This window comes from Montipora foliosa, chromosome 5 (assembly GCF_036669935.1).
Source record: "Montipora foliosa isolate CH-2021 chromosome 5, ASM3666993v2, whole genome shotgun sequence".
Taxonomy (NCBI): Eukaryota; Metazoa; Cnidaria; class Anthozoa; order Scleractinia; family Acroporidae; genus Montipora; species Montipora foliosa.
The window spans coordinates 14,761,198-14,768,633 of NC_090873.1; the positions used below are offsets into that span (position 1 = coordinate 14,761,198).

General features: G+C 38.6%; 1 pseudogene; it reads right to left on the reverse strand.

The window, feature by feature from the left end:
• Nucleotides 1-543: 543 nt before the first annotated feature.
• Nucleotides 544-3,053, reverse strand: LOC138002973 (uncharacterized; annotated as a pseudogene).
• Nucleotides 3,054-7,436: the final 4,383 nt, after the last annotated feature.

Consider the following 7,436-nt stretch of genomic DNA (forward strand, 5'->3'; position numbering starts at 1 on the left):
AATTGAAATCAGACATCTTGCAGTTTGTGTTTTATCAAGTCTAAAACACTTGGCTGTGCCTCTTGTTTAAACTTGATAACACACTTCTACTCATTTAAGTAGACATACTGTGAACTTGAACCACAAAAGATATCCAGTACACAGATCTTAATCCCTACACTTATTATAGCTTGTAAATGTGTTTAAGAAAAGAGATAGGTAGATTTAGCTGACAGCCATTGAATAACCCTTCAGTTATTTATTTTGACCTGTTTGATTGTTTACTGAATTAACACTGTCTTTTGTTTTTGTTGATCATTATTAATAATATTCGACAAGATATTAGTCTCCTTTATTGCCATTCAGGCTGTGGGGATGAGGAGTATTGCGTCACACCAGCCCAAGCGGCTGCAAAGAAGACTAATAAGATAGAGATTTTATTTAAAAAAATATTAGAATGAAAAACACATGATTACTAACATTTTATAAAATTGCGAAATACAAAGGATCTCATTTCATGCAGACCCTAAATTTAAACATTAATGGTGATTGTTGATAGGTTAAGGTTGTTTTATCACTAAGGCCTCTGATCAGTTTCATAGGCCCTGGCTTTAGGCAAGCAATGGAAATCCACAACTGTCTGTGTGTAGGTGAAAATATGATTTTCTAGTCAGGTGCTTGCTTAACTTCAACTAAGGTGAAGACCATTGACATAATTGGATTGGCCAAAACACAAGGCCACATAATTGTTATCATCTATAAATTATGACAATACTACTCAGTAAAATCCTCTACTAGAATTTCTTACCAAAAAAAAAAAAAAAAAAACAACAATATTCTATAATGTTGTAAAAACCTTTTATTTTGGGGAAGGGGTGGGGAAGTTTAGGATAGTGGAATAATCCAGTAATTTACTAATCCTGAATAGGGTCAATTAAAGGTCCACTTAATATTAATTACCTATTAATAGTAAATAATTACACACCATATGTTCCTGCCAAAGCTGTAAGCAAATCATTGTCATCATCAACAATATCTACATCACATGAATCATTGGGTTGATTGGCAAGGAAAGAACTTGTATCCATCTGGGAAAGTGAAATGTTGTCCATGACCATTTCAAATAGTTCATCATCAAGTAACATATCACTCCATTCGTCAAGTAGATCCTCACTAAAAACAACATTATGTCATCATCGTCATCATCATCAACAGCATAAAGCATCATTGCTGTTGACATTTGTGTCATGAAAAGTTTCACCAATTACCCGAATCTCTTGTGCATGCCTTTTATGCCAGATTTCCACTGTTCTGTAAACGTCAGACATTTCAAATATGTGCTCCAGGTTATGAAGAACCTGTGAAATTTGAAGATCTCCAAATCCTAGCATGAATTGAATGTTGGTCAATGCCTTGAGATTTGCATTTGCAGCCATGCCTACAAAATCAACTAAGAGTGACTTGTGATACTTTATCAGGCATCTTTTTACATGCTCCCTCTGTAGTGGTTGAATAATCTCTTTTCCTGCTTGAACTGCTGCTACTCTTTGCATCTACAGACACAGGATATTGAAGTGAAGTTTTGCATTCTGGCAAACCACAGTCACAGTTATTTCCGCAATTATCACAGCAGAGATGTTTCAATAGAGGCCTCTCATTATCATTGTTGAAGTGTTCCAGAATTGCTTTTCTTCGACAATCAGTTGATTTAATAAACAACTTGATGTTTCCCTCCACATGATTCAAAAGCATGCCATGATACAACAAAAATGAGTTACTCTGACGGCCATCACGCCCAGCTCTTCCAGTTTCTTGAACAAAGGCTTCAATATTCTTTGATGGCCCATAATGGATGATCCTGTGAACAGCTTTGCAATTGACTCCCATGCCAAATGCTATAGTTGCAACTAAGACCCTTATGATCCCATCCTCATGTTGGAAGGAGGTCAAAATGTTTTTCTTGTTTGTGGCAGGGGTGCATGAATGCAACATCTCTACTAAGGGCAATTTTTCACCAGTGCTTGTCTTCTCAATGAACAAGTCTTTCCTTAATAGTCCTCTTAGCATTCCATAGATAATCCCACACTGTTTTATGGTCTGACAGTAGATTATGGTCCTGTCACAAGTATCTTTTAATTTCCTGATGTCTTCTACAAGCCACTCAAAGAATAATTCGAGGTCACAATCTTTGTTCATCTTTATAACTGAATAGGTAAGATTTACCTTCTCTGGACTTTCTTTAATATCCAATGGATTCTGCATTAGGAGAACTTTTTTGATGGTGTCTTCAGTGAGCTTTGTTGCTGTTGCAGTTAATGCAACCATTGGGGTATTTGGAGCAAGGGACCGCAACTCATACAGCTTTCCATAGCAATGACGAAACGCAGCCATCTTGTTGCTTTGGGATGTCCCCCTGTAAAAGAAAAACCAGTAACCATCAAAAATTTAAACAGCAACAAAAACAATGAAAAGGATGGTATTCGATCAATTTGCGTTGCAAAGCAATATTAAAATTTTATAAGGCATAGTGGAGTGCTAAGAATTAAGCAGACACTTTGAGCTTATATATATATAGACTCCCCTTACCACTGCCTTATTACGTGGGCTTCGTCGATGGCCAAAGCACATAATTTTTTGGAATACACAGAATTTCCAAGCATTGATCTCCACCGTTCGTTTTGGATCCAAGCTTCTGGGGAGCCAAAGACAACAGAAATCTTTCCCTTTTCTATCACAGTCGCCTCCTCTTCAGTGCAAGAGCTAATGCTCGCCGCTGTTACTCCCTTGCTTCTCAAATACTCCACTTTATCGTCCACTAGAATGAGCAAAGGCAACACAACAACACAAATGTGGCCTGGCTGACTTGATACGTGGTCGATGACTAACGGCAAAGCTTGAAAAATCAGAGATTCTCCGGAGCCAGTCGGCAAATTAACGAAAATATCCTTTTTCCTTTCAATTAACTTCGATATTGCTAGTTGCTGATGCGAATTTAAAGCCTGTATGCCGAATTTTGACGCTACACGACTGAACGCTTCTTCGAGATCCGCCATTATGTTACTGAAAGAACTGCATCATCTGGTCAAATAAAAGGAGCCAGGTAATTGGTTGAAATTTAAGGCGCGAACATTCGCAAGAAAATGAAAGCCACACATTGATTTGTTTATTCCGAGAAAGGAATGTATGTCGATTTGAAGCAGCCTCGTGGGGAAGGGGAGCGTTGAGTGACTCCGGCCCGAGCGGCTGCGAAGGAGACTACTGCCTGAGAGACCGGAGCAGACTTGGAAATGAAGGTCGGCCGATTTCGCTTAAAATTGGTACACAAAGTACTTATGTCGACTTATGTAATATGCCAAAGTTTCAGCTTCAACGACTTTTTTTTTAGCCGAGTTCTCGATATCAGCCCCTCAGGGGTCCCCAAAGGCTGATTTTCAGTGCAATTTTGGCCACTTTTAAATCTCTCTTTTAGCAACATGAAATTTATTTCAGGCAAAAACAAAACCATCTTTGTAAAGCCCTATCCTTAGGCTTTTATGGGTGAGAACATTAGCTCATGGAAATTTTTCGCTAGCCTGTGGCTGTTATCACAACTTGGTTATATTTGAAGCATATGGAAAGCAACTGGAAATGGCCTGTTTTTCAGACCAAATATTTTCCATGCCCATGTTTTATATCTTGAGGTCTTAGTATCCCTGCAGAGTTCAGCCCTTAGTTTAGTAATATCAAGAAAAAAATACTAAGGTTGAGGCTTTTTACTAAGAAAAAAACTTACGAGAAGATGGCTAACCAGGCCACTTCCGGTTAAAGTTTCAACAAAGCGTGTCTGCAAAAATCAGCCATTTAATTTCGATTATCTTTTTTCCTTCCAAGTTATGGTTAAAAGAGATTCTGAAGTTAATTGTCACTGAAAAGACTTGCCCTTAGTAAGAAATTTTTATGTGATTGTTTTAGGACCGATCAAATAGTAGTCCGACAGCGGTTATAGATTTCTTGGAAGAAGTCTTGAAAATTACGGACAATAGAGCCGCTGCGAAAACTCTTTATTTACCTAACAACACATCTCGTGCCAGTAAATCACAATACAAAATTGCATCTTTTTCGTCCAAACTGCAATGTTAAGTTTATCTCCTTCAACGTATCACATCTGTGCCCGTAGTAATAAAGCGCTAATTAAATCAGGATATAAGCAAGCTTTGTAGTTCCATTCAGTAGTACTATAACCCACCTGTTTGGGCTTTAATATTTTCTGAAGAAAAAAAGAACTTATTGGTCTCTTTAAATGCAACCACAACATCTGTCGTGACACTATTTGAGAATCGTTTTGAACCTTAAATAAATTTCGAATATAATTAAAGCCAATCGTCTAACACAAATTGCAGTCATGTGTCTGGATAAATTCACTTACAAAAAACGCTTACCTGGCTTCACTTTTACAGACATGCCCCTTTTCTACAATCCCTTAAAAGTGAGGTAACATTAGAAACTTTTGCCCCAGCGATAAATTGGTTGCAAGTGCGTTGTTGCAAGTTAGATATACACAGGTCGATTAAGACCGTACGTGACGAGGTCATTGTAGTTTGCCTTCCCAAGACGACATGTCAATGCCCTAGTAACCAGGACCGCCCGATCCAGAGTCTAGCCCGCTAACGCACTATGCCAGTCCTTTTTGTGTAGAATCCGAATGTAATGTGGACTTTAATCTGTCCCTGAAATCAACAAAATGCATCGGGGAAGAAATAAATGGCCAGCACTTTCAAAAGAAAGTGGACACCTTGCCGACTGCTTTGTTTATTTCCGAGAAAGAAACTATCTGCGATCTATTAAAATAGATGCATTTTGTTGATTTAGGACAGATTAAAGTCCACATTACATTCGGATTCTACACAAAAAGGAACTGGCATAGCACGTTAATGAGCTAGACTCTGGATTGGGCGTTGATATGTCTTGGGAAGGCAATTTTCTTTAACAGTGCCTTTCTCCACCCAGATGTATAAATGGGCACCAGTGATTATTATCCTGTCCAGGAAAGAAGAGCAGTAACCAATTTAAGCTCCAGCAGGTACAAGCAGGCACTAGGCCTTGTGACGACTTACCTTATCACCTACAGCATGCATAATGGCCCTTCAGGGCGATTACCGCCTAGGTTGCTTCTTATTATCGAAACCAGAGTTAAGGGTCAGCAATTCAGTGTGAGTCCATAAAGACTTACTTTTTCATGTGATCTACAGCTACGGGTGCCATAAAAAAACACCCAAGTCCTTAAGGGCTCCAAGAAAGCTGAAATATTTTATTTCCCAAGTTGCCAAAACAGTAGTCTTTGCCGGAAGGATAACCCACTCCACCCCTGTCCTATCTTTGGATATATATGCCGTATGGATGCCACCATGGATCTGTGCTGTTTGAGAAAGCAACAAAAGGAAAATACTGATAGAGAAAGGGAAAGAGTGCCTGTGAGTAATCTTCTAGCAATTTAGCGGATTGGCGGCGAAAACGGACCGTGTTGGACATCCTTATCAATCATTTACAACATATGTGAGCCATTTACACTGAGGCACTGGGTATGAATAAATATTCAGTAAACAAATCATGCCATTGAGGTTCTCATACAAGTTCTATCATAATCATTCTCTGCAATATCAAGGAGACGAATCTGCACGAGAAAGCAACTGAATGGCAAGTCAGTCATAGCCAGCAAACTACAATGACCTCGTCACGTGTACGGTATTAATCAACCCGTGTATATCTAACTTGCAACGACGCACTTGCGACTAATTTATCGCTAAGGTTTCTAATGTTACCTCACTTTTAAGGAAGTGTAGGAAAGGGGCATGTCTGTAAAAGTGAAGCCAGGTAAGCGGTTTTTGTAAGTGAATTTATCCAGACACATGACTGCAATTTGTGTTAGACGATTAGCTTTAATTATATTCGAAATTTCTTAAAGGTTCAAAACGATTCTCAAGTAGTGTCACGACAGATGTTGTGGTTGCATTTAAAGAGACCGATAAGTTCTTTTTGGGGTCTTATGCATTATGCATAAAGACCCCTAAGTCAGAGGCAGATCTTGTATAGTTTGTCACTTTGAGGACAAGAACACACGTGACAGTCTGGCTTGTAGACTGGGTACTAGTAATTGCGAGGTCATTGTTTTCAAGTGCCGGCCATTGCTTCTAGCGTTCGTTGTTTGCAAATAAATCTGCGGTCGTTTTCCCTGTTTTGGGAAAAATTTGAAGAGTTTTCCGTCGCAAATTAGTTGTAAGGTAAGTTATTTGTGTTTCAAAATTGATCTGTCGTGCTGTTTCAGATTGCTTTTCTTTCTTTCATTTCGAAAATTAACTATCCTAGCCTGCCTTGTTTGTTCTTTGTTATTTCATCCAGGTGACGTCGCTGAGTGGAGTTTCCTCGGCGATATCGATACGGGAGTTGTTTACTCACGCAAGCCAACATATCTAGACTCGGCTTGTTTTTAGTGCGGATTGCACTGAAGCTAAGACGCTTTCGCAAGCCCACATTCATTGGCTTGAAATCCGGTGTGCGTTGCACCACATACCTTACAAGTATCTCACAAGCCTATCACAAACCAATATTTATCGTCTTTAAATGTCGATGTGGGTTACACCCCAAACTGAAAGAGTTATTGTACTCTAAAAGATAATTGCATTGAATAAGAGTTTTGCACTCTCAAAGAATAGTATATTTCGTACTCTTACTGCTGTCTGCTACTAGCCGCCACCATGGGAACAACAAGCGAACAGTACCGGTCAACAGCGGTCAAGGATCGGCTGTCACAACAATTTTGTGAAAGCCAAGGATGCATTTTCACGTGTGCGAGGGCGATTTTGGAATACGATGCTTATGATGTTTCGCTTAAATGTGTTTTACTTGCCAACATTAAAACAAGTTGTTGGACATTACAAGTCGTGTAAGGAGGTGATGTTTTGGTTTACACAAATGATGTGCTACAATGTTTACATCCCATTGCTTACAAGGCAAGCAAATGATGCGGAGGAAAATCCAGGTTCTACAATATTTGATATCATTGATCCAACAACCTTTGTGTCCGCTGACTCTAGTCAAGGAAATGAAGCAATCTTTGGTGTGAATGCTGGTAAGCAATGTGTAGCAATGTCACTTACTGCTATTATATACCATCAAATACAAGATAATTCTACTTTGAACAATTCTACTTTGATAACTCTACTTTGAACAATATTTTGGTTATTGGAAATAATCTATACAGTTCTGTAAGATGTTCTGAGCGAACAAATGACTATTTGCTGTTAGCTGGTGTTCCAGACATGGTTTCAATATTTGTTCATGACATCAAACATTGGTCCATATATGTCTCTTAGAAATTCACTTCTAGCAGTATTTTCAAACTCTTAACTGAATTACAATAATTGTTGTTTGTTAACTACTGGCATTAATACACTATATTGTAATGAATACACTTTAACAAA